The 27,388-nt window shown below is 41.6% G+C and overlaps 1 protein-coding gene and 1 long non-coding RNA gene across 3 annotated transcripts in view; one reads left to right on the forward strand and one right to left on the reverse strand.

Moving 5' to 3' along the window:
• Positions 1-17,185, reverse strand: part of LOC109916234 — a 52,977-nt gene extending 35,792 nt beyond the window's left edge. The window contains exons 1-2 of the transcript XR_007263605.1: positions 17,138-17,185; positions 12,944-14,215 (exon numbers count right to left, since the gene is read on the reverse strand). The gene's annotated coding sequence lies outside the window, so the exon portion shown is untranslated. The remainder of the gene's footprint in view (positions 1-12,943; positions 14,216-17,137) is intronic.
• Positions 8,060-27,388, forward strand: part of LOC125484789 — a 121,025-nt gene continuing 101,696 nt past the window's right edge. For both annotated transcript variants that reach the window (XR_007263607.1, XR_007263606.1), the window contains exon 1: positions 8,060-8,314. This is a non-coding gene — a long non-coding RNA (uncharacterized LOC125484789). The remainder of the gene's footprint in view (positions 8,315-27,388) is intronic.

The following is a 27,388-nucleotide window of genomic DNA, read 5'->3' on the forward strand; positions in this document are numbered from 1 at the left end:
CTAAGGTGGGGGATTTCAAGACTAGGGGACATATTTTTAAGGTGAAAGGAGAAAGATTTAAAAAAGATATGAGGGGCAATTTTTTTAACACAGAGTGGTTCATCTGTGGAATGAACTTCCAGAGGAAGTGGTGGATGTGGTACAGTTATATTTGGATAAGTACATGAAAAAGAAATGCTTGGAGGGATATGGGCCAAGCACAGGCAGGTGGGACTAGCTTAGTTTGGGGTTATGGTGGGCATGGACTGGTTAGAATGAAGGTCTGTTTCGTTGCTGTATGACTCTATAACAAAAGAATACAATGACCAACCCCTGGATGACAATGACTATTTCGCACCTTCTGTAAAAGTTGTTGTGTTACAGTCTGTGCAGCACCTTCCATCAGGGGGTTGGTTAACTGGGCAGTTGGTTTGCTATGCAGAGCGCTACCAAGGGTGCAGGTTCAATTCTTGCACCAGCTGAGGTTACGGTGCCTCCTCACAGTGAATCCATGTCTCTAATGAGAGAGAGCAGCCCTCCGGCCTTTTGGTGACTTTTGCACAGTCATACATATTGCTAATCAAATATTTCTCCCGTGAGAAACGGGGCTTCAATTTACTTCTGAACAAGGTTGCTGACATAGTGGCCAGAATACCATCCTGGAGTTTAGGGACGCAGCCCAAAAAGAAAAGCCACCATGTTCTCCCATGGCTCAAGGCAGTTATCTCATGGGATCGTACCCGCTGTTCACCTCGTCATATGTGCAAGCGAGATGTTACACGAGCTACCAGGGAATTGTGTGCGGCAGGAGGTTCACACACTTGACGCATTGCCCTGGTCCTTAAAGGCCAGCTTTCACTTGCTGCAAACGAGGAGCTTCATAGGAAACCCTAGCAGTCACCCCACCCCCAACTCCTCAAAATCCCGTAAAGATGTCGCAGAAGAAGCAGAACCTTGCCCCAGGGTTCGGAGACAGGCCTTGGAGATTCTGTTTAACACTGTCTCAGAGGAAAAGCGAGGACTTTTTCCTGGTAGTTGGCACCAGGGGATTGCCCTGTCAAACCCATCCAATTTGCTCCCAGATAGCAATGTGAATGGATCCCACCTGCACTGAAGGGCTCAATGGACGAACTTCTTCAGCCAGGGGATGATGAATCCGGGGAACTCATTCCTGCAGCAGGCAAGTCATTGAGTGCATTTAAGACAAAGATAGATAGCTTCTTGATTCATGAGGGTTACAGGGAGAATGTGGTTGAGAAACATCTCAGCCACGATTGAAGGGCGGAGCCAACTCGATGGGCTGAATGGCCTAACTCTGCTTCTATGTCTTATGGTCTAAAGCCACCTCGGGCTTTCAAAAGCACTAACACTTTCTTACCTACTGGTTACTGTGCTACCTACTCACGTGCCAAATATGGCTCACAACATCTGGTGGCCATGTAAACCACCATTCCCATCACACTCAATCTTTCCTTCAACTCAATGCAGGACAAGTTCACCTATCATCTCACTGAGAGGGCAAAGACGGGGCAACGGAGGATGCTGATCATCAAAGTTCTTAACCGCTTCGAGGCGCATGCAGTTGAGGTGGCCAGGAAAGGCCTGTGGTGATGGGGCAACAAGAATGTCCCAGGAAGCCAGTAAGACACACAAAGCCTGCTCTCCTCAGATGTTCAGGAAGGTAAACACGTTGGCTCATATCGTGTATTTCTAGATCATGAGAACTGGAAAATGGGCAGCTGGACTTTACTGGGTTGCAAAGGATTTACCATGTGATTGCTTGGATCTTGAAAGTCAAAATAATAGAGGTCTACCTACCATTTACAAAAAAATGTTACTTTCAAAATCAGCATCCAGTAAAGTTTTTAAAGAGATGCAAAGGTGGATTTTATGGCTTTAATTGCTGACCAAACCCATCTGAAAAATCCCGATAGATCTAAGTTGCCATCACCCAGCAATAGTCTCCAGTTTGATGTATTGGGTGCATTTTTTTTTCAGTGTACATCTTGAAGCTGTAAGCAGTTGCTGGAGAGGTTTGCAATGATACGTAATACAGTCTCTCTTTCTCTTGCTCTCTCAGCCAGTAAGAGTCAGAACTTGGAACTGAAAACAGCACACTTTGTATATCTCTCAGTGAAGGTAGTTTAGAAAAGTTACAATTATTATGACTCCTACCTGTTGATCTAAAATTTTCCATGATTGAGAAGTCAACCTGTATTTATTCAGAGATGGCAAGAACTGCAGATGCTGGAGTCAGAGACAATACAGTGTGGAGCTGGAGGAACACAGCAGGCCAGGCAGCATTAGAGGAGCAGGAAAGTTGACTTTTCGGTTTGGGACCCTTCTTCAGAAATGTTTTTATTGTCTGAATTCAGCCCTTGGTCTACAAGGGAATTTGAATGTTTGTTTTTCCTTTTTTGTTTAACATTTATCCAGCAACAATAGCTCTGCAGAGCTGCATATGCCTTTGCTCTGTGTGTGATTGTGTGTGTGTGTGTGTGTGTGTGTGTGTGTGTGTGTGTTTGGTATCAGCGTATTTTCCTGATTTGGAATAAGAAAAAGATAGAATGAACAAACATTGAATACAGATCTCTTTAATACAGAAAACGTTTTTCTCGTGTTCTTAAATTATAATTTCTTCTCGGATCACTGCCTTTTTTTTGGAAAAGTCGGGTCAGCAGCAGCTCTCAATTTTTCGAAGAGAATTAAAAGGAAAATTTATTGGGTTTTAGTGCAGGTTTGTAGTCTTTAGATTTGGTTGGAGCATCCTCAGCTCTGAACTCAACAGACTGATGGATGATTGTTGACAGTAAGACTTTCCAGACTTGCCATGATTTTTTTCAGCCTTTCGTACGCACTTACTGTCAAAGGGAGAGGGAGGAGGAGGAAGCAGGGTCAGGAATCCTGGCAGCTTCATATCTGAACTCTCCAGAAGTACGTGGCCCCTCCATCTCCCCATTGCCTGCACCAGCTGAGATGGAGGATAGTCCACCTGCACCTACACAGGAAACTCTCAGCTGGTCCAAATTTGTACAACACAGAAAGAGGCCATTCAGCCCATCGAGTCTACATTATCCCTCTGAACAGCGTCCCATCCAGACCAAACCCTCCAGCCCATCCCAATAACCATTTCTACCATGGCTGACCTACCCATCCCTGGACACAATGGGCAATTCAGCACCGCCATTCCGCCAGTCTTTGGACAGTGGGAGGAACCTGGAGCACCCAGAGGAAACCCTCGCAGACATGGGGAGAACATGCAAATGCCACAGTCACCCGAGCCTGGAATCAAACCCCGGTCCCTGATGCGTTGAGGCAATAGTGCTAACTATTGTGCCACCCTATTAACCGGGATATGCCAGTCAAAAAGGTCCTTCCAACCCAACTATGGGTGGCAGGGTGGCATCAAAATGTAGTAACGCAAACTGCCTCTAAGTGTACATCAGTGGCACAGGAGTTGGAGAATTGCATATACTCTGCATTTCTATAAATTCTTCTGGATTCTTAAAAAAAGTCCATTTTCCACTGCCCTGGCATCTATTATAGTCTTGCTTTACGAAGAGGAGCTCAGCCAGGTGGAGTTGGTGGAGGGGATGTAGTCAGAGGGGACCCCATCTGGCCGAGCTCGTCCTCACCCTCAACTGCTTCCCTTTTAACTCCTCCCATTTTCTTCAGGTCAGAAGGATGGCCATGGGTACCCACATAGGCCCCAGTTATGCCTGGTTCTTTGTGGGGCATGTGGAACATTCCTTGTTCCAGTCCTACTCCGGCCCCCACCCACAACTCTTTCTCCAACATATGAATGATATCATCAGTGCTGCTTCCCTCTCTTTCCGGAATCAGAAAAGTTTTTCGATTTTGCCTCCAATTTCCACTCTGACCTCATTTTCACCTAGTCTATCTCTGACTCCTCCCTTCCCTTCCTCAACATCTCAATTTCCATTTCTGGGGATAGACTGGCCATTCATATCCACTATAAATCTGCTCACTCCCACAGCTACCTGGACAATACATCCTCACACCCTGCTCCCTGTAAAGACTCCATCCCATTCTCTCAGTTCCTCCATCTCCGTCGCATATGTTCAGATGAGGCCAACTTCGACTAGGGAGCCTTCAAAATGTTCACCTTCCTCCTCAACCGAGGATTCCTCAGCACCATCGTCAACAGGGCCCTAGCATGGGTCCGACCCATCTTCCACACTTCCGCCCTCACCTCTTCTCTTCCCTTCCGCAACAGCGATAGCGTTCCCCTTATCCTCACCTACCATCCCACCAGCATCCACATCCAGGAGATCATCAGCCAACACAACCACCACCTCCAGTGAGATGCCACCATCAGACACATATTACCCTCCCCTCCCTTGTCTGCCTTCCGTAGGGACCGTTCCCTCTGGGACACTTTGATCCACTCTTCCTTCACCCCCAACACCTTCCCACAGCCCTATGGCACCTTCCCCTGTTACCGGTGAAGGTGCAACACCTACCCATTTACCTCCTCCCTCCCCAGTATCCAAGGGCTCAAGCATACCTTCCAGGTGAAGCAACACTTTACCTGCACTTCCCACAATCTAGTCTACTACATTCACTGCTCAGAATGTGGTCTCCTCTACATTGGGGAGGTGAAGCATAGACTGGGTGACCGCTTTGCAGAACATCTACGTTCTGCTTGCAAAAAAGACCCTGAGCTTCCAGTTGCCTGCCACTTTAACACACCACCCTGATCCCTGGCCAACATCTCTGTCTCAGGCTTGCTGCATGTTCCAGCAAAGCTCAATGCAAGCTGGAAGAACAACACCTCATTTTCCGTTTGGGGAACCTGTATCCTCTGGACTCAATATCGAGTTCAATAATTTTAAGGCTTGAATTTTCCCATGTCCTAGCCACACACCAGGCCTTCTTATCACATAGCCTGCCACTACACACTATTATTGTTAGCCACTAACAGTCCCCATTAACAGCTATTTGCCTTCCTAGCCAGATCGTTATCAACTCCATTGTCTGTTCAACTGCTCTTCTCTCTCCTTCGGCTCTATCCCCACCAATCATTTACTCCTTACCCCCTGCCCCCACCCTATCTTCTGCGTATAAACCAACATTTTCCTAGCTACCATCAGTTCTGAGGAAGTGTCGCCGGACCCCAAATGTTGACTCTGATTTTTCTTCACAGATGCTGCCAGACCTGCTGAGCTTTTCCAGCAACTTCTGTTTTTGTGTATGTTTGCTGATGTTTGGTTTCAGTAAACATAATACACAAATGTGAAATATAATTACCCAAATTTTCTGTGTGTATATACAATGCTTTTTACTAAGAATATTACACGTGGCTAAAGCAGAGCCATTCTGATGGAGCCTGAGTGATTTCTATTGGGCAACCCTTCCCTAGAGAGAACATGAAAAGATCCTAAGGTCCAAGAGGTAAACTAGTTTTTGAATGTTTCTGTACTCGTTAGTTCATTTGAACATTATTTCTGGTACTGCTTAGCAACAAAAAACTTTTTGCTGTAAACTTAATGTTTTTCTTTGAATAACCGTACACGGTTTCCAAAGTATTAGTGTAGAGGCAGAGTGGCTATGTTACTGGACTAGTAACCTCAAAGTTTAGACTAATTCTTGGCAACATGTGTTTCCAAAGTATTAGTGTAGAGGCAGAGTGGCTATGTTACTGGACTAGTAACCTCAAAGTTTAGACTAATTCTTGGCAACATGAAATTAAATCCAACCACGGCAGCTGGGAATCTTAAATTTGGTTTATAGGATGAAGTCGGGAATAAAGAGGTTAGTGGACACTGCCAAATGTCAGAAAAACACATCTGTTTCATTTCTATAGAACAGAGGGACCTAGGGATTTGGACGCATAGTTCTTTGAAATTTGCATCATATGTAGACAAGATGGTTAAGAAGGTGTTTAGCACGCTTGCCTTCATTGCTCATGCTTTTGACTATAGGAGTTGAGACAGCATGTTGAAGTTTTACAGGACATTGGTGAGGCCTCTCTTGGAGTATTGCATTCAGTTCTGTTCACCCTGTTGTAGGAAGTATACTATTAAACTGGAGAGGGTTAAAAAAAGATTTACCAGGATGTTGCCAGGAATGGAGGGTTTGATATATAAAAATAGACTGGAAAGACCGGGACTTTTTTCACTGGAGTTTAGAAGGTTGAGGAGTGACCTCATTGAGGTTTAAAAAATCATGAGGGGCATAGATAAGGTCAATGATGAGGGTCTTTTCCCTAGGGTGTGGAGGTTCAAAACAAGGGGACATAGTTTTAAAGTGAGAGGAGAAAGATGGACATGAGGAGCAACTTTTTAGCACAGAGAATGGTTTGTGTGTGGAATGAATTGCCAGAGAAAGTGGTGGATGCACATAAAGTTTCAATGTTTAAGAGACATTTGGATAAGTTCATGAATAGGAAAGGCTTGGAGAGATATGCGCCAAGCGCAGGCAAGTGGGACTAGTTTAACTTGGGAGCATGGGTGACATGGACTGGTTGGACCAAAGGGTCTGTTTCTGTGCTGTAAGACTCTATGACTCTATAATTTCCTTTGTGGATGGGAGCTTGTTACCCTTATTCAGTCTTGTCTACAAGTGATTCCAGACTCACAAGGGCAATTAGGGATGGGCAATAATTACCATCTTATCAGTAACACTCTTGTCTTGGGAACTTATGAAGTATTAGAACCCCACGTGGCTTGGTACTTGTCAGGGTTCCCAGAGCAGAGTTCGTAAATTACTGCCCTTTATAATCAGGTACAAGTCAAAACTCTCCAAAAGTGAATATCTTCCAGTTATTCTACTGAGTTATGTGCGCCTCCTTAAAGAATGTTTCTGTGGTATATGCAGTACTGATGCCCACTTCTAACCTTAAAGTTTTTTTTATCCTTTGAGGATGGTTAACTGATTTCTTTTTATTTTATGAATGCCAGGATTGTGTTATCAAGTCCCCATCATCAATCATTTATGATACTCGCATTGTTCGCTAAACAATCAATCTGGATACTTTTATAATGCAGTGAGGCGATATTCCTTGCATTGCTCCTGAATATTCTTGAACGTGGAGCTGGCCCCGCACCTGGCATTTCCACATGAGATTCTCCAGGTCTCCCAACATAACCATGATTAGTTCTGAAGAAGGGTCACTGGACCCGAGACGTTAACTCTGTTTTCTACTTCACAGATGTTGCCCGACCTGCTTGAGCTTTTCCAGCAACTTTGTTTTTTGTTCCTGATTTATAGCATCTGCAGTTCTTTTGGCTTTTATCACCCTGATTAAACCCTTTTGAGAGTGGAAGTTTCATAATGGCACCTTATCTCATAGGAATTCTTTCCGATGATGCTTCCATGTTAAGTTGCAGCAATGATAAACACAAACCTGTCTTTTTAATACTATGGCTCCAAGAGGAACCGAACCTCCCACTGATAGAACGCCGCTCATAAATCCACAGTTTCTGCTGCTGGGCAGACAAGGTCAGCATAAACGCAACAGGATATGACCGACTTTCTTCCTATCTTCATAGTGTGACAAGCTCATGCATAGATACAGAGATCAGCATAGAAAGACAGACAGAGAGAATGTAAAAGAAACAAAGATAACTAGAGAGAAAGATTGTGGTAAGGTGGAGAGAGAAACAGAGAGATAGAAATGGAAATGTGAAGAGAGAGAGAAATACAGATGAAGAGAGGTGAGGATGTATGCAGCACATTTCCAAACAATGAACAGAAGTTTCAACCTTGACAAAGAGGTAATATGGACAACACTGAATTGTCACCCACTATACACTTGCTCTGATTTTGCTTTGCATTGAAGGGAAATGGGATGAGGCACGCAACAGGCAACTGATCAGAATATCGCCTGAGGTACACTTGCGCTGAACATGAAAACAGTGTGTTATTTCTACAAATCAACTGGTACAAAGTAAGATGTAAATGTCAAAATGAATTGTATATAAATGACTTCAGAACAGCACGATGCAGACCGTAGTTTCAGGTCATGATTATTTACAATCAGATATTTGGCCCTCATTCCTGAGTCACATTCACTTGGCAAGTCATCGCGAGTGGGCTGTTCGCAGGGAAACCAAGCCAAAGTTAACATTGCAGTCTTGAGGCTTAGGTCATTGTCTCACATACAGTGGGGGCTGTGACCCCCACGGTGGGATGGTGAGCTAAGACTTTGGAGTCGAAACTTTGAGAAAGGAATGGCTGCCCTGGAGGTTGGACTACTCTCTGACACCTGTGAGAACCCTTTAAATCCTCGGTTCTTAATCTATTGACAGGAGAAAGCTAATCGGCTGCTCTCTTGAGGTCTGATTGTTGCAGAAGAAAAGCTCATGAAAAGGTAGCTGTTTGTTTTCTTTTCACAGAACTCTTATATTTTCATTAGGGGCCCCAACTCATTTGTCAAGTAACATGAATCCATATCCTGTGTATTAAGATAGCTGCAGCAAACTTTCTACCTCTCTGATCTTGCAAATCAGTTAAATTTGAGAGAAAAAGTTGTCCAACAGTTTTAAAGGTATATATTCCTGCTTTCTAAATATGTTATGAACTATTATGTTATTTACAGGGTAGGAAAATCTTTAAGACTGTTTATCTATATTTTATGTTGTGCATAATTAAATCCCCATTGTGGTAGCTATCATTAAATCTGTTTCTGTGTGTACAATTGCAGTCATTTGTACTAAATGTTCTGTACATGCTGCATGCAGATTTCATGTAGCTAAGAATTATAGTGAGTTACAAAGGGAGTTATGAAGATTTAATTATGCACAAGTTCAATTTACTACTTTGATCTGGCGATAAATCAAGTTTTAATTAAGGTTTTATTGCAGGCAAGTATCTCCTACAAGTGTTCAAGCTGCACAATTATGCAATCTGTTTGTCTGAGGTTTCCGCCTGCTCTGTTCAACAGTTCTTGTACCTCCAACCGTTCACTGTGGGATTATGTAAAGTCTGGTGTTCAAATGGGGTCGGCTGGGATGCTGGATGGGGTCAGCCTGGCAATTAGCTTGAAGAGGTTTGGCGACATTAGGAACAGGTTCATTGACAAATTGCTGCCATCTGCTGCTGCCATTCTTTCAGCAGTGATTCCCACATTGTATGTTATTACCTCCATCTAGTGGAAACTTCTGTTCGCACACTTTACTTTTCCAGGCAGGTCAAATCTGGCTTCAAGTGAGATCCTCGCAGCAGATCTGAGCAACATCTTAACAATGTCTCCAGCTGTCACACTTGTGACCCATGATTTGAGCTACTAAACGCAACATTGATACAGAAATGCTTATATTTATACAGTGCTTCTCATGACGTTGAGATGTCAAACAGCACCTGACAGCCAAAGGGGTTTTTCTTGCAATGTAGCAACTGTTGCAATGTCGCAATGGAACACCAGTAAAATGTTTCCTCCTACCCAGTCAGCCTTGACCCTTGCCAGAGCTGCCCTCTGCAACTTCAGTGAATGCTGTCGGGGTCATGGGCAGCACAGTGCTTAGCACTGCTGCCTCACAGCACCAGGGACCCAGATTCAATACCAGCCTTGGGCAATTGTCTGTGTGGAGTTTGCACGTTCTCTCAGTGTCTGCGAGGGTTTCATCCTACAGTCCAGGCACGTGCAGGTTGGGTGGATTAGCCGTGCGAAATTGCCCCCGTAGTGACCAAGAATGTGCAGGCTAAGTGGGTTAGCCACAGCAAATGTAGAGTTACGGGGATAGGGTGGGTTGCTCTTCAGAGATTGCTACAGGCTCAATGGGCTGAGTGGCCTCTATCTGCGCTGTAGGGATTCTATTCTACTTTTAACCCACACTACTGGGAGAACATCGCCCAGCTGTTGTAGATGTTCACTCCAATGGAATCAATCAAATGAAAATTGGGTGGGTTCTACAATGAGCAGCTGATCTACCCCTCCAGGTTTTTGGACACATGCTCAAAGTCAAATTTCACCCCACTCCTGAAATCTTAACAGGTCATCCCAAAGGACAGTGAACCAATGAATGGAATTAATACTTGGCATCCAAGATAACTCTCTGCTAACAGATTCACAAGTCTGGTCTCTAGTCCGACAATTCCTAACTGATTCAAATTACCATCAAATTGATTTTTAACTGTCATTTTAAAAGCTTTGCTTTGTAATCCAGTGTTTCTGCAAAATAATTACTGTTTGTTCTTGGTGCTTATCTTCACAACCAAGAGTTCTAAGATGTAATGTCTTCCCCAGGGCCTTGATGTCATCAATTCTGTGCTAAAATTCAATGCAAATTCCAAATGTGGCCAAATGCAATATGGTCCAAATATAGTTCTATTTATGTTCAACTGAATCACACAAAGCAATGGGGACAGGCACCAAAAGCTCCTTCAACCTCATCACAGGTCTTTGGCAAGGCGTCATACTCTCCCCACTACTTTTCCCTTGACTATTGATTTCACCTCAAGGAAAACGATGGTGGGTACAGATTTGTCATCCTATAGCACTTCCACTAATCGATGGATCTGACTTTCACAGATATCTTCACCTTACTGTATTGGGCACGTACTCCAAGATGTGACGATCACATTGGTCCATGCATCAAGGCTATGCTGACTGCACAGCAACAAACATTCCCCGTATCATGCCCCACCACTCCCACTCGCCAACTATCATCAGCATCTGGCAACACAGCGTTGAGAATGCTGACCACTTCCCCGACCAAGGAATTAATCTGTCCAGGGAGGGCACTGTAGAAATTGAGGACCACACAGGAAAAGACAAAGGAGCATTGGTCTTCCAGGGGCTATACATAATTTCTGCATCCAGCACCATCAACATGGGCATGAAGTTGACACTCTGCATATCCACAATAGTACCAACTGTTATCTATGCCAGTGAGACACAGAAGATTGGTCATCTTTCATGAGCACTACCTAGATAAGATACTGAGTATCACTTAGAGAGACAACATATAGGATGAACGTTCTTAAGCTGGAGAGGGTTCAGAAGATATTTACCAGGATGTTGCTAGGAATGGAGGATTTGAGTTATAAAGAAAGACTGGATAGTCTGGGACTTTTTTCAGTGGAGAGTACAAGGTTGATGGGTGACCTTATAAAGGTTTATAAAATCATGAGGTGTAAGGTGAATTGCAGGTGTTTTTTCCCTAGGGTGGGAGATTTCAAGACTAGGGGGCAAATTTTTTTAAAAAGACATGAGGGGCAACTTCTTTACACAGAGAGTGTGGAATGAACTTGGAGAGGAAGTGGTGGATGTGGATGCAGGTACAATGTTTAAAAGACATCTAAATGAGTACATGAGTAGGAAATGTTTGGAGGGATATGGACCAATTGCAGGCAGGTGGAACTAGTTTAGTTTGGGATTATGTTTGGCAATGACTGGATGGACTGAAGGGTCTGTTTCTGTGCTGAATGACTCTATGACTCTATGACATCAGCTGCAAAGAATGCTACAGAGAACTGGTCAGAAGCATTGTCATAGGAGCAGAGAGGCTTCTGCTCCTATGATGCTGCTTGGCCTGCTGTGTTCGTCCAGCCCTGCACCTTGTTGTCTTGGATTCTCCAGCATCTGCAGTTCCTACTATCTCTGGTCAGAAGCATTTATGGATCATTGTGACAGGGAGACCACATTTTGATTCTCAGATGTATGTTCAACCAGAGTGACAGGAGAATTGGCACCATCAGATCAAAGAAGACCTGAGCCTGGGCAATACGTGAATGAGTGGTTGGGTGGGGGAGATGGCCCAGTCGATGCATTGGATGGGTGTCTGTGTGAGTTTCCTCCCAGTGTTCCAGTTTCCACCCACAGTCCAATGATATGCAGGTTAGATGGATTAGCTATGGTAAAGTTAGGTGGATTAGCCAGTGCAAATATAGGGCTGTGGGGCTAAAGGTGTGGGACTAGGTCTAGGTGGGATGCTCTTCATAGAGTCAGTGCTGACTTGATGGGTCGAACGGCCTCTTTCAGCCCTCTGGCGATTCTGTGATTCTAAGCTCAGGGTCAGAGTCATTAGTTAGAATTTCCTGAGAATTCCCATGTATGTTTGTGTCAGTATTTCTCCGAAAATCCAGAGACCAGAAGATCTGGTGTCCATGTGCTCACATTAAAATTAAATTTGTGACTAACTTAGCTAAATTGGCCTGCAATCTACACATTATAAAACATGTTTGTAGCATCCAAAAGTTTAAGAATAGCTGTATCTGAGATCTTTTTGAGCTCATGAACAAAATTGTTGAATAGCAATGTTCTGAATCCAACCCTTGAGGAACTTCAGTTGTAACAAGGTTCCAATTAGATTCACTCTCATTAATAACTGCCTTCTGCTTACATGATGTCACAGGTTTGATCATTTGCTGTCCATACCACAAATCAGAAGGTCATATTTTGTTTAGACATAGACTGAGGACACACTGTGGAACAGAAACCAAGCAGATAACTATCAACTTTAGATAAGCTCAAATGGACCTTATTTAATCCTACTGTATTGGACAAAAGTTAAGACATTGCTTTGAGTAGAAAATATTAGGCAAAAAACAGTGAAATATAACATTAGGAGGGGTACAGTGTTATACAGTCTTTCTTATTGTCTTCATTGTCTTTCTATGTCTTCTTAACAATGACTAAACATTGTAAGGGAACAGTAGCTTCACATTAGTAACCGAAAAATACTGCGTATTATATAATGCACCAGAACAAATGGTTATTAGAATGGTTGATATTATTCATAATGAACAAAAGCTTAATACAGAAGCACTTCTTACAGACGTAGATGAAATCAGTAAAAATAAGTTTTAATATATAAGGAATTCAGGCGTTGCCTTGCATCTGAGCAATATCTGAGAATTCCCAGTCATCTAACACATTGACTATTCCATAAAAGTCTATAATTTTGAAACCCTTAAAGACAATTATATCATCATCATAATGCTGTATATCTGATATAGTAGATTTTATCAAGAGCTGCACACTTTCTTGGTGCCTTACCATCTTTGAAAATCAAAAATTAGAATGCAATCAACAGCAAGGTGGTAGTGTTGGGAGGGGAGTGTGTGTAGCAATGGTGGCTTCACTTAATCCAACATCTCATGAATTCTTAACATCCGTATCCCCCATGTCGTTGTTCCTCTGGGAGAGGGAGCTTATCCTGGTCGATGAGTTTCTCCGGTTGTGGAGCTTAATGGATCCACTCTGAGCCATGTCAGTAAGATGTACCTGAAAGTGATCTTCCATAAAGTAGTAAATAAAAGGGTTGATGCAGCTATTTGCAAAACCAAGGCAAATGGCAATCGGCATTGCAGTTTTGATCGCAGTGATAGTTCGACAATTGGTGATGAAATTCATCTTTGACAATGCATCCAGGAAAGTTAATGCATGAAATGGCAACCAGCAGATGAAAAAAGCCAGCACGACTGCAATGACCATCCACAATGCTTTGTCTCGTTTATGTTTGTTTTTTTCTCGTCCTTCCATTCTCATCAAATGACAGGCAACAAAACCATAGCATGTGCCTATTACTGTGAAGGGAATGAAGAAACCCAAGATATTTATCATGAAAGACATGGCTGCAGACCAGTGATTGGCATCATTGGAGGGGTAAACCATTGCACACACCATATTCCCTATCTCCTCGATGTGATGCGCACGCTGAAAGTAAATGGTTGGAAAGGTGGCAACTAAAGCCAAAGTCCATACCAGGATTATGACACAGCGAGCTTGGTACAGAGATTTCTCAGACTGGGATCCAAAAGGGTGGAGAATTACCAGGTAACGATCAATACTCATGCATGTAATGAAATATATACTGGCATACAAATTCAGAGACACAAGGGAGCTGCATATTTTACACATCACTGACCCAAAATGCCAACTGTACCCAGTAGCATAATAGACCGCCCAAATTGGAAGAGTGGATAAAAATACCAAGTCGGCAATTGATAAGTTGATTATATAAATGTTAGCAACAGTTCTCAAATGGGAGCGATGACACAAGACGGCGATGACCACACTGTTTCCAATGAATCCCAAGATAAAGATGATACTGTAGACAGCAGGGATGAAATTGGAAATATATTGGGATGGTACAACAAATTTGCATAGTTGCTTGGATTCATTATGTACAGAAGGTGTAGTAAACTGTGAGTGAGCTGTATCATTAGAAATTTCTGGAATATAGTCAGCAGAGATGGGGGAATGCACTGAGTCCATCTTTGTTGAGGTAAGACCTTGGCTGGCAATGGTTTTCACTGGCTGTTGTACCTATGAAACATTTAAAGCCACACTCTTAATACAATGAATAAAAATTTAAAGAAATCTCAGTTCTACTTCTGTTCACATTTGCAAAAACAGCTTCTGAATAATATCTGGATTTGCAGTGCACTAGGCCACTGAAACACATTTGATCATAGTTAAGAATGAAAATTTCGCTGGAAGGTAGACACAGATTCAAATATGTTGTTCCAGTTCAAGTTCTTGTCTATATTTTCACTGAAATGTACGAGGACAGGAACATTATGCATGAGCAGCTACAAGCAGTAGCAGTGATACTAGCCAAGTATAGATGGATAATGGAATTTTTGTTGCATTTGTAACATTTGTTTTGGAGTTTCCTGTATATTTCATCAAGTTAAGTGATGAAATACCTGCACAGAGGCCAGTGTCCTGTCACCAAGTCACCGTTAATTTACATGTGCCTGTACTTGGGCTCTGACAAGCCACCTCAAACCCAGTCCCTAGACCTTCTGAATCTCCAGTTTATATCTGTCAGCCAGGGCTCCCTGATTGGCCCAGGTTAACAGCCCCAATCCAGGATCTCATAGTCAATCAGAGCCACCTGGCCATGCATCCAATCACTATAAGTGAGATGCCTTTTTTTTTAGTATTATTAGTTTGTCAGGAACAAACCCCGTAATTTCTTAAAAACATTGGCACTACATTAGACCATTCAGCCCATCGACTCTGTTCCACTATTCAATGGCTGAACCATATGCCTGTCTTTGGCACATATCCTTTAATACCTTTGCTTAACAAAAAATTATTTATCTCGGATTTGAAATTATCAAGGGATCTAGCATCAACTGTCATTTGTGGAAGAGAGTTCCAAACATACACCACCCTATGTAGTGCTTCCAAACATTTCTCCTGAACAGTCCGGCCCTAATTTTTAGTCAACGCCCGCTAGTTCTAGAATCTCTAACCAGGGGAAATAATTTATCTTCATCCACCCAATTTTTTTTCCTGTTAATGTCTTAAAGATTTCAATCAGATCACTCATCAACCTTCTAAGTTCTAGCGACAACAGGCCTAATTTGAATAATCTCTCCTCATAACTTAACCCCTGAAATCCAGATATCACTCTTGTAATCCTAAATTGTACTCCCTGCAAGGCTAATGTATCCTTCCTAGAGATATAGGCGACCAGATCTGCTCACACTACTCCAAGTGGGGTTTAGCCAGGGTTTTGTATATCTGTCAGTGCAGTGTGATGTGAAGTGGTCAACACGAGCTGCATAGAGCACTGAGATCTGGCAAGGAGGAGCTCTATCCCTGGATGGATAATATTTAATACCATGAGCAGAACCACACAATTAAATTTGAAAAATACAACTTGCTTTACTCATATCAATGCTGATGGTCCTCAGTTGTCCCCTGCATTCCTAAATTCTCATTAATTTTGTCCTGAATTGTGAATTCTAAGAGTTTTCCCTGAACTAAAGGTAAAATCACCATAGCACCAGAGGACCGCACACTCTCTTTAGAGAGAGAGACAATTGGTGGTGAGTTCAACCTGAGGGTCACCATGCCTCAAACAAGGCTGACAAGGAAGGACCTTCATGGTAACCTCAGCCAGTGAAGGATTTGAACCTGCACTGTTGGCATCACTCTGCATGACAAACCATACATCCAGCCAACTGTCAACTAATGGATCCACCGGTCAGTTAATTCTTCACTTCTCTACTTAACAGAGGTCTCACATTCTCATGTCTAAAGCATGTCTAGAGCATTTGAGGGAGTTTTAAGTTGTGGTCTGAAGTTAGTCTCCTCCCTGACTCAACTCAATTGCCAATGGATTAGCCAATATGATTTATCAATATTTGATTCCTGCTAATAATATCAAATCCATTTATTTGCTACAATTACTGCCATCGGTTAGTCCATGATACTGTCCAGGAAACATATGCTCCCACTCCAGCTGTACCTTGTAAGAAGCCATCTAAATTGTTTATTAAATGTTTCCACCTTACCAAAATCTCCCTGTTAGACTCACCGTATGGTCATGTATTTTGATTTTTCTTTCATTTTACATTGCTAAAAGCGTTTATAATTTCCTTTCATATTATCTGCTGCATTTTGTTCAAATTCTCTTCTGATACCTTGAATTTCTGGTTCTCCTCTTTGTGACACTTTTTAACATTTCTCAACATTGGCGGGGGGGTGTTCCCCGTACTGCCTGTTTGTCTTCGAATCAGGACCCCAGGGAACTTGCACCACTTCGACCTACAATCACATTTACAACAAAATTCCAAACTGCAAGAATCATCATTGTCGCAGCTCAGTTGCATGTTTTACGGGATAATATAAGGATGTATTAAAACAAAAATCCTGCCAATTCTAAATATATAATCTGATATTATCTGCCATCCCATGTATTAGAAACGTTGTTTATCACAATCTAACATATTTAAATTGTAAATGAACAGATTCATGAATTGGCAGTCTCAAAAATCAGTTACAATATTCAATCCCATTGAACAGAAGGAGAATTAGAGTCAGCATAAAACTTGAACTCAACTCAGTATCTGACTACCTTAAAGGCATAACTCAATTTCATGCAGAATGCTTTCATCACCACTTCTCTCTGTAAATGCTGCCTAACGCGATGAGTGATTGAAGCATTTTCTGCTTTTGTGATGTTGTGAATGTCACTTATGTATCTTCAGATTCCCTGTTAAAGTGCTGTACCTCATCGTTGCTGGTTGAAATATTTTGGTCAAGATATTCCTTTTAGTAACCATTATCAATAAATGAATGAATGATCTAAAATACGCAATTACAAATATTTATTTTCCTTAATCTATTTGTCTCAGATTTCATGCCTGAAATATTTATCTTAAATTCTTGAGCAAGATTGCATCCAAAATCAGAACAGCTTCAAAAAGTATAAGCACGACTTTAGCTTACCAGTAACTGGAGCCTGGATAGGAATTGAAGTTTTAGCCTGGCTTTGGTTGCTGAATCCTTTTTGTGTCGTCCTTTATATTCTCATGCCAGAAATCACATGGTGTCCAGATGGAATTGTACAAAACATGGGACAGAAACTTTGGCAGCGCTTGTTTTGACAGGAAAAATAACTTGAATCATGTCATGTCCCTCCTGGGGCCTTCCCTTGTGGCGAGGGAAGAATTTTGAATTTCTGAAAAAAAATTGGTTGTACTGATTAAAAACCTGTCTATCTTCATCTTGTATGTACTTAATGACCCAGCCTCAAGGGCCCTCTGCAGTAAAATAAAATCCCATAGATTCACTAACCTCCAACACCTTTGTCTTAAATGGCAACCCCTTATTCTGAGATTGTGCCCTCTAGTCCAGCAAGGGGAAGAATTCCACATCTACCCCGGCAAATCTACTAAGAATCTTGTATGTTTCAATAAGATCTCTGTTCATTCTTCTAAACTCCATTGATTGCAGGCCCACCCCTACTCAACTGATCCTGATAAGAGGTTCCCTCCTTAGCTAGCATCAACTTAGTGATCCTTCTCTGGGCTGCCTCCAATGCCGATATATCTGACATATCTTATCATAGTGTTCTAGATGCGGTTTGACTAGCCTCTTGTATATTTTAGCAAGACTTCCTTACTTTTATACTCCATTCCATTTGAAATAAAGGCTAACACTCCATTTGCTTTTCCTATACCAACATGGCTACTTGCTTTTTGTGATTCAAAATCCCAAATCCCGCTGTTCTTTGACTTTCTGCCATCGTTCCCCATTTAAATATTACTCAAATCTATTATAATAGAGTTTTCTGTGTTGTATTCTTCCTGCCAAATTGCGTAAAACTCATTGTTTCCCACATTACATGCCATCTGCCAAATTTTATTCACTTGCTTAACATCTATCCATCTCTTTGCAAACTCTTTGCATCATCTTCAGCAACCTATCTTCCCAACTATTTTTGTGTTATCCACAAATGTGGCTATAGTGTTTTAACTTCCCTTGTCCAAGCCTAAACTCCACTAGTTACAGGTTGCCAACCTGAAAATGACCCCACATGACAACTGTCTTCTCATTATTAGCCGATCCTCTATCTATGTTAGTTCCTAAAATAGATGGATCAATTAGATGCTGTAGAGATTGTAGAAAGATGAATGCAGTCACAAAGTCAATTTTGTACCCATTTGCATGGTCAAAAGACTGTATTGAGAGGGTTGACAGGACTTTGTTCTTTTCTAAGATTAATCTATTGAATGTGCACTGGATAAATGCAATTAACATCAATGGTTAAAGAAATACCTGTTTTTGTTAAACCAAATGTTATATCAATATCAAGTGATGCTATCTGGGTTAAAGAACACCCCAGCTATATTCCAGAGGCTAATGAATTAAGCCTGTAAAATGTAAGGGGTTATAGATTTAACTGGTAGTGCTATATGCCAGCAGTTCATAATGGTTTATCTGTAGTTAAAATCATAGTAATCCTTATTGAGTACAGAAACCTAGGTCATTCTGTCATTTCTGTCAACCTGAGTCTATAAGACAGGGAAATTGGGAAATCTTACATACTCTTATAAAATCTTTAAATTTTGTGATGACTCCAGGAATATTGGTGTTTGGTTTTCAGTGTGCTACACCAGTGAGGTGTAGCACAATATTCTTTCAGTCTTCTGACACAGGAGTGGTACCAGTGGACTGGAGAATTGCAAATATAACGCCTATGTTTAAAGAAGGTAGTAAAGATTTAGCACGGTTTAACGCAGGGGTGGGAACGCTTCTAGAAACTATTTTTCAGGATAGGATTAGTAGTCACATGTTAAAATGAAGGACAATTAGTGTAAAGACGGTATCTTTTTATTTTTCTGTATTTTTGATTGTGGACTGAAATGGGAAATGGACTGCTTTAAAAACCAATGATTATGAAAAGGATTACTGCACTTGTTAAAAGCAAGTTATCTGACACCCATTGTAAATATTGTTTACACTGCTGTTTGTTCAAGCTATGGGAGAGATTTAAGTTATAGATGTGCTCGTACCAAGTGGTGTGTACACAATAAGATTCATCAAGCAACAAGAAGCTGATTGGTTTGTGGATTAGCGACCAGACAGTGACAAAGGCCTTCTGCCTACCAACAACTTTGTGATTGGCTCCCAGCTCATGAGTGTAAATATTAGGGCAGAGGCCATCAGACCTCCAGAAATGAAGGTATTTTTCTTTCGCTGCAGTTAAAAGAAATCCTCAAGCCCGAAGAAAGCCAATTTATTTCTCCTCATGAGTTGGTGCAAGCTGTGGTTTTTAACCAACAAGTCCGAGATGTCATACGTTTGAATCAGTTGCTCAGTGCATCCTGGAAAAAGAAGATCCAAGAACAGCTAGTCCAGTCAAGCCAAAAGGATCATTGCAATGAATCCCAGGGGAGTGAGCATTGAACAGTATTCTGAGTCTTTCCCTCTGGCCATTACACCCCATTTTTTCTGTCTGTCTGTTAAGAAGGTGTTTAGCATGCTTGCTTTCATTGCTCAGATCTTTGAGTATAGGGGTTGGGATGTCGTGTTGAGGTTGTCCAGGACATTGGTAAGACCTCTTTTGGAGTATTGTGTCCAGTTCTGGTTGCCCTGCTATAGGAAGGAGATTATCAAGCAGGAGAAGGTTCAGAAAAGATTTACCAGGATGTTGCCAGGAATGGAAGGTTTGAGTTATAAGGAAAGGCTGGATAGGCTGGGACAATTTTCACTGGAGCATAGGAGGCGGAGGGATGACCCTTACAGAGAGTTTTAAAATCATAAGGGGTGTAGATAAAGTGAATGGTAGGTGTCTTTTCCCTGTGTTGGGGGATTTCAAGATTAGCAGGTGTATTTTTAAGGTGAGAGGAGAAAGATTTGAAAAGGACACAAGTGCAACTTTTTTACACAGGGAGTGGTTTGAGTGTGGAATGAACTTCCTGAGGAAGTGGTCGATGCAAGTACAGTTACAATGTTTAAAAGACATTGGGATAAGTACATGAATAGGAAATGTTTGGAGAGATGTGTGCCAAGTGCAGGCATGTGGGACCAGTTTAGTTTAGGATTATGGTCCATATGGACTGGTTGTACCAGAGGGTTTGTTTCCGTGCTGTATGACTCTATGACTCAATGTTGTATGGAGGGGGAGTTTTAAAAGGTAATTAGGGTCTTACTTAGAAGAGTTATATGTTGACCATTCATAATTGCTTATCTATAGCTAGAATCTATTTATTTGTAATAAAGATATAGCATGATGAATATTTATTATATATGTATAGAATAAAATAATTCTTGTTAAGTACAGAAACTTGACACATGCTGTCAACCTGCATCTAAAAGGACAGGGAAGTTGGGGAATTTTGCATTATTTTATTAATTATTAACTTTTATGATGACCCCAGAAATAGCAACGGTTGATTTCAGTGTGCTACCCTACTAAGATGTGACATTAGCAAGAGTTGGATAAGATTTTTCGAGGGAAGTCATGCTGCATTAACTTGTTGGTGTTGTTTGAAGACTTAACAGAGAGAGTAGATGAGAGTACTAATACTGATGTGGTGTATGTGGGCTTCCAAAGGTGCTGAGATAGTACCACACAATAGAACTGTGAGAGAAGTTATAGCTCATGGAATTCGCAGGACAGTGGATACAAAATTGCTTGACGGATGAGAAACAGTTTGTATGGAATTCCCTAATGGTTGTTTTAGCCATCTTGTCTTTTCATGACATATGATAATGACCTAGACCATAGTGTGCAGGAATAGTTTCCAGTTTTGTGGATGGTTTTAAACTGTGAGGAGGACATTGTAAAAGTACATTGACAAGTTGATGGAGTGGGTAGATGAAGTTCAATACAGAGAAGTGTAAGTGTAAGTGAAGTGTAGAAAAAACATAGACAGTATTAAAATAAAGGACACCATGCTAAAAGTTATGCGGGAACACAGAGGTCTGGATGTATATGTTCAAAAATCACTAAAGGTGGCAGGGCTGGTAGAGAGAGCTGTTAATAAAGCATACAGTAAGCTGGGCTTTAATAATAGGATCAAAGAGCACTCATTGGACCTTGGCTGTAATATTGTTTATAGTTCTGGTTGCCACACTTTCAGAAGGATGTGAATGCATTGGAGAAAGTGAACAAGATGTTTACAAGAATGATCCCAGAGATGAAAATCTTTAGTAATGTGGATAGATTAAAGAAGTTGGCACTGTTTTCTTGGAGAGGAAAAGGCTGAGAAGAGATTAAATGGAGGGTTTCAAGATCAAGAGAGGGTTGGAGAACATACATGGAGAAAAGCTGTACCTTCTCATAAAAGGTTCAAGAACAAGAGGGCACAAATACAATACAATCTCCAAAAGAAATAAATTGGATGTAAGAAAAATATTTTCAAAGCATTATTAGGGTCTGGAATGCACTGCCTGGGTGTTTGGTGGAGGCAAATTCAATTGAGGCAGTTAAAAGGGCATTAGATCACATTGAAATAGAAACAATATTCAGGGTTATAGGGAAGAGGCAGCTTCTAAGTTATAGTGCTCATTTGGAGAGCTAGTGTAGCCAAATGGGCTAAGCAGATTTCTTCTACACTGTAATAATTCTGTGATGAGAATAAATCCTATTCAATTAGTCCACAGAACACCCAAATAATGCTCTACCATCATCTCCAGTATCCCTACAAACCTGTACCGCATCCTGATTTGAACATATATCCTCATTTCTTCATCATAAATAACAATAATAACATATTGTTAAATATCATATCATAATAATAAAAAGTCAATTCAAAGGAGTTATGAAACAAAATTTGACACCAAACTACATAATTCAATGTTAGGGCATGTAACTAAAAGCTTGGTTAAAGAAGTAGGTTTCAGACTATAGCATAAAGGAAGATGTAGTGAGGCTGACATGTTTAGAGAATGAGTTCTAGGGCTTAGGGTCTCAAAGGGTTAAATTTGGGATTTTCAAGATGTCAGAATTAAAACAGTATGATTAAACTGTGGAGGTTTAATGTAGGTGTTGTTCAAGAGGGGAGCAGGAGATGATGAGATCTAAGAGTTGAAGTCCAGAGATGTTAACTAAGTAATCAGGTAGATTCAGTTAGTGAGTTTTAGGATCATAGAATCCCTATGGGGTGGAAGCAGGCCATTCAACCAATCGAGTCGCATTGACCCTCTGAATAGCATCCCACCCAGACCCAGCCCCTCTAGCCTAGCCCGGTAACCCGGCTTTCCCCATGGCTAACCTACCTAGCCTACACATCCTTGGACACAATGGGCAATGTAGCATGGCCAGTTTACTTAATCTGCAAATCTTTGGACTGTGGGAGGAAACCGGAGCACATGGAGGAAACCCACACAGACACAGGGAGAATGTGCAAACTCTGCTCAGACAGTCGCCCGAGATTGGAAAGAAACCCGGGTTTAATTCTTTCTATAAGGCAGCCATTTAAACTAAAGTTTAAGTCCTGTACTAAATTTATAGTATAACTAATTAAACTTCTTAATAATTGCAAATATTGTAGGAGAACATCTGCTATGACTAGCCAGCAACACTCAAATCCCGCAAGTGAATATTTATAAAATAACTTAAGGTTATGACAGAAAAGGACTTAAGGCTCAAATAAAAACAGAAAATGCTGGAGAAACTGAGCAGGTCTAGCAGTATCAGTGGAGTGAGAAACAGACTTAACATAATGAGTCTGATCTGACTTCTTCAGAACTGAACAGGAAAGTGATTCAACAATGGCTTAGAAGAGAAGTTAAAACAAAATCTGAAAGAACCGCGGAAGCTGCAAATCAGAAACAAAAACAGAAATTGCTGGAAAAGCTCAGCAGGTCTGGCAGCATCTGTGAAAAGAAATCAGAGTTAACATTTCAACTCCGGTGACCCTTCCTCTGAAGGGTTCTGAAGAAAGGTCACCAGACCCAAAAAGAGAAGTTAAAAACTGTATTAGATAAAAGGAGGCAGTTTAGTAAATCTGAGGACTGGGAGATTTCAGAGTTCAGCAAATGAGAAGCAAGAAACTAATAAAGAAGGGGACAGTAATGGATTATGAAAACAAACTAGTGAAAAGCATAAATATTGATTGTAAAAGCTTCTAGACTTGAAAAGGAAAAGATTAACACAACAAATTGTGGACCGATTAGAGGCAGAGACTGGAAATTGTATAATAAGGAAATTTCAGAGAAACTATATGAATACTTTGTGCTGTGTTCATTGAGGCGATACAAACATTGTCCCAGAAATACTAGGAAAGTGCAGGACTAAGTACATGGAAGAAGTGAAGCATATCAATATCAGTTAAAAAAAAGAGCAGTATAAGAAAAATTAATGACACTGAAAGTTGATTTTAAAAAAAGACCTTGGACTCCATGATGTACATCACAGAATGTTGACAGAGGTGGCTGTGGAGATATTAATATATAAGTGGTCTTCTTTCAAAATTCTATATACCCTGGAACAGTTCCTGCAGATTTGATGGGAGCAAATGTAAACACACTACCTAAGAAAGGAAGGAGAGAGAAAATGGAGAGTAACAGGTCTATAGTAGTGAAAACACTGAAATTTGTTATAAACGTGATAACTGAATATTTTGAAAATAATGAAAGCATCTGTGGAGAAAAATCAGGTAAACATTTCGGGTCAAGTGACCCTGAGGAACGGTCACTCAACCCAAAACGCTAACTCTGATTTCTCTCCACAGATGCTACCAGACCTGCTGAGCTTCTTCAGCAATTTCTGTTTTTGTTTCTAATTTACGGCATTCACAGTTCATTCGGCTTTTACTTTGAAAATAATGGTTGGAACAGAGAAAGTCAACATCCACATTTGACAAACCATTTGGAGTTTTCTTGAGGGTGGCATAGATTATCTTTGACTCTGGGGGATGTTTTGAGAGAATCTCAAGGGCCACAGAGAAACAACCTCAGCATTAGAAAATACTCTTTATCTTCAAGATGTGCCTAGGAAGAGTTAGGCTCAATTTGACCTCAGGCAGTGCCTATTTACGGCAACTATATCTAGCACCTTTGAAGGGATGGTCCATGTCAATTATGCAAATGCCTTAGCTGGTACTATATTACACATTATACAACCATAGACTTGCTTATTCATCACAGATATTTTAAGTCAGTATACAGTTGAGAGTTAACATTTCCTGTCCAGTTTGATGATATGGGAACCAGTTCCAATTTGGAAAGAGGCAGGCAGCCAAAAAGTTTTGAGTAGGACTCACGCAAAGTTCAGACGATGCATGGGAAAAGCTTAGTTCAGACAAGACTTCAGAAAGTGCATTACACTATGGTTGTTTATTTTTATATTTAATATAAATATAATTATTCTGCTCGTAAAACCTCACATTATTCAAGGTCAAGAATTAGCATTGCCATAATTCAAGCCAACCTATTCAATCAAATGTATGCTAAAATAATAATGACTTTACCGTAAGGGAGTCACACAACTGCAGTCCTCGTTTTCCACCTCATGCAATGACATAAGCATTTCTGGGGTCAGTAAGTTTCCCACAGTTTTCACTTGCAGTTGACTGGCGTTTCCACCATTTCTATGTCAGCTGCAATTAACCACTTATTTAACATGTAGATCAAGCTGGGTGCCCTGCAGCCCCAGGCAAAACGTGGTGGAGGTTTGACCAAGTGATGTGCAGTGTGCAGGCTCGCTGGCATGTGGACATGACCTAGCACTCACGGACCAAACTCCCAGTTAAGGGCACGTAGTGCCAATGTCTTGCGGATACCCCAAGAGAGCTGAAGTCTAAGGGCGTACACCCCGATGAGATAATATGGAATGGAGCCCAAAAAAGGACTGATGTCATCCTCGCAGCAACTCCTGCAACCAAATCAGTGCCAAATATAGTGCTTTTGGACTCAATGAGGATCTCTATTCATTTTCTCCAGCCTTGTGCCCTGGACAGGATGCTTCAGCCTCACTGCAGATCATTAACAATGCAGGAGATAGTAGTTACAAATGATAAACCCATCTTAAATGATGAAGAGAATTGAGAACTATGGGTTGTCTCCAATGATAGATGGGTCTATCATATCCCAACTGTACAATATCACCCCTTCACATATTATCATCACTGAATCCCTGGCCACCTACACCCTGGGGGTTACTGTTGACCAGAAACTGAACTGGACCAGCCGTGTAAATACTGTGGCTGCAAGAGCGGTCAGAGACTAGGAATTCTTCAGTGAGTAACTCACCTCCTGACTCACTTTCCACTATCTCCAATGCACTAGCCAGGAGTGTTATGGAATACTGTCCACTTGACTGGATGAGTGCAGCTCCAACAATACTGAAAAAGCTTGCTTCCAGCTTGCTTGGCATTCCCTTCACCACCGATGTACAGTGGCAACAGTATGTACTACCTCAGGCACTGCAATAACTCACCAATCTTCCTTGACAGCATTTTCCAAATTCATGGTCTCTCCTACCTACAAGGACAAGGACAGCAGTTGCATGGGAACACCACCACCTGCAAATTCCCCTCCAAGCCACTCAAAGTCCTGGCCTGGAAACATATTGCCCTGATTCAGTGCCAATTGTTCAAAGGTGTGGAACTCTCTTCCTAATGGTCCCTGCTTTTGAAAGCTGCAGTGGGTCAACAAAGCAGCACATCACAACCTTCTCCAAAACAATTAGGGATGGGTAATAAATGCTGGCATAGCCAACAATACCCATATCCCATGAACATACTTACGTTAAAAAAAAGTCATCCACCATTCATCTCAAATCGAGCAGCTCCCAAATGGCAAAGTGCTAGCATCACCCACAGTCCATCTGCTTCAGTAGGTGCTCAGAGCTTAAGTCTCAGCACAGGAAGTGGGGGGAACGAACCAGGCAACCCAATGCAGAGGGCGTTCTCCCCTCTCAGTCCATTGTCTTCCTCTGCATCAAATGCAGCAGAGACCGCTATGCCAGAGTGGGGGCACCTGATCAACACAAGGAAATGCTTCACACAGAGACCAACACCATGGCACATGCCATTATCAGACAAAATGGAACAATGTCACCTCACAAATGTTAGAGCCTTAGATCAGTATGGCATATGTTTTTGGAGGTTCATTGAACATTTTGCTGGTGTTCAATGTCAAGAAGCAACTCAAGGTGAATCCTCAATCCCTATGTGATTTTCTATCTATTGATCCCATGCCCTCCGAAACTTTAGATAATAATCACCATTGTATTTCTTCAAATATTAACTCTTTCCTTTAAACCTGTCATCATCACCTCTCTCCTCAAAACCTCCTAACTGCACTCCTAACTTCCACCTCCAAAATATTGTTGGAAAAGCTCATCAGGTCTGGTACTTCTGAGGAAGGGTCACCGCACCTGGAACATTAACTCTGATTTGTCTCCACAGATGCTGCCAGACCTGCTGAGCTTTTTCGGTAATTTCTGTTTTTGTTTCTGATTTACAGATTCCGCAGTTGTTTCGGGTTTTTTTTTCCCAAAATATTGTTGGTGTCTCAACTCATCTGCTCCATCTGACAAGTTTTTTTGCCCTCTCACGTAACCACTCCCTCTGCTGTCCTCACTACTCACCTGTTTTTGTGTCATCTGCAAACGTGGCTATAGTACATTCACTTTCCTCATCCAAGTCATTGACGTATATCAATATTATTCTTGTATTCTCCTGGATGTTTTTCTGCATTCTACCCACAGTAAACTTGAAGTCATCTAAGTCTCTACTGCTTAACTTGAGCCTCGTTCCATTCACTTGGCATCCCTGTATTTGCTGAATTCCACTGGTCTGATCAAGCAAAACCTTGATTTTAAAATTCTCACCCTTGTTTTCAAATCTGTCCATGACCTCCCTATTTCTGTAATCTCCTCCAATCCTCCAAAGATATCTGCTCTTTCCTAGTTTTGGCCTCTCGAGCATCCCCAATTTTAATCACTCGACCGCTGTTGGCCATGCTTTCAGTTGCCTTCCCTGCAGTTCTCCACTCTCAATCACACTTCTTTCCTTTAACACGCCATGAAAGATTCTACATCTCAACCTCTAACCTCACCTGACCATCAGGTTGAACCTCTAATGAGGGAGCAGCCTATGCTTTGGCAAGACTATGGCCATTTTATTTTATCTCCTCAGGTCACTCTGTGTCATATAAAACACGACACACACACACACACACACAGACGCACACACTCGCGCACACAGACAGACACACAGACAGACAGACACACACACACAC

The sequence above is a fragment of the Rhincodon typus genome, chromosome 14 (genome assembly GCF_021869965.1).
Source record: "Rhincodon typus isolate 14 chromosome 14, sRhiTyp1.1, whole genome shotgun sequence".
In the NCBI taxonomy this organism is placed as follows: domain Eukaryota; kingdom Metazoa; phylum Chordata; class Chondrichthyes; order Orectolobiformes; family Rhincodontidae; genus Rhincodon; species Rhincodon typus.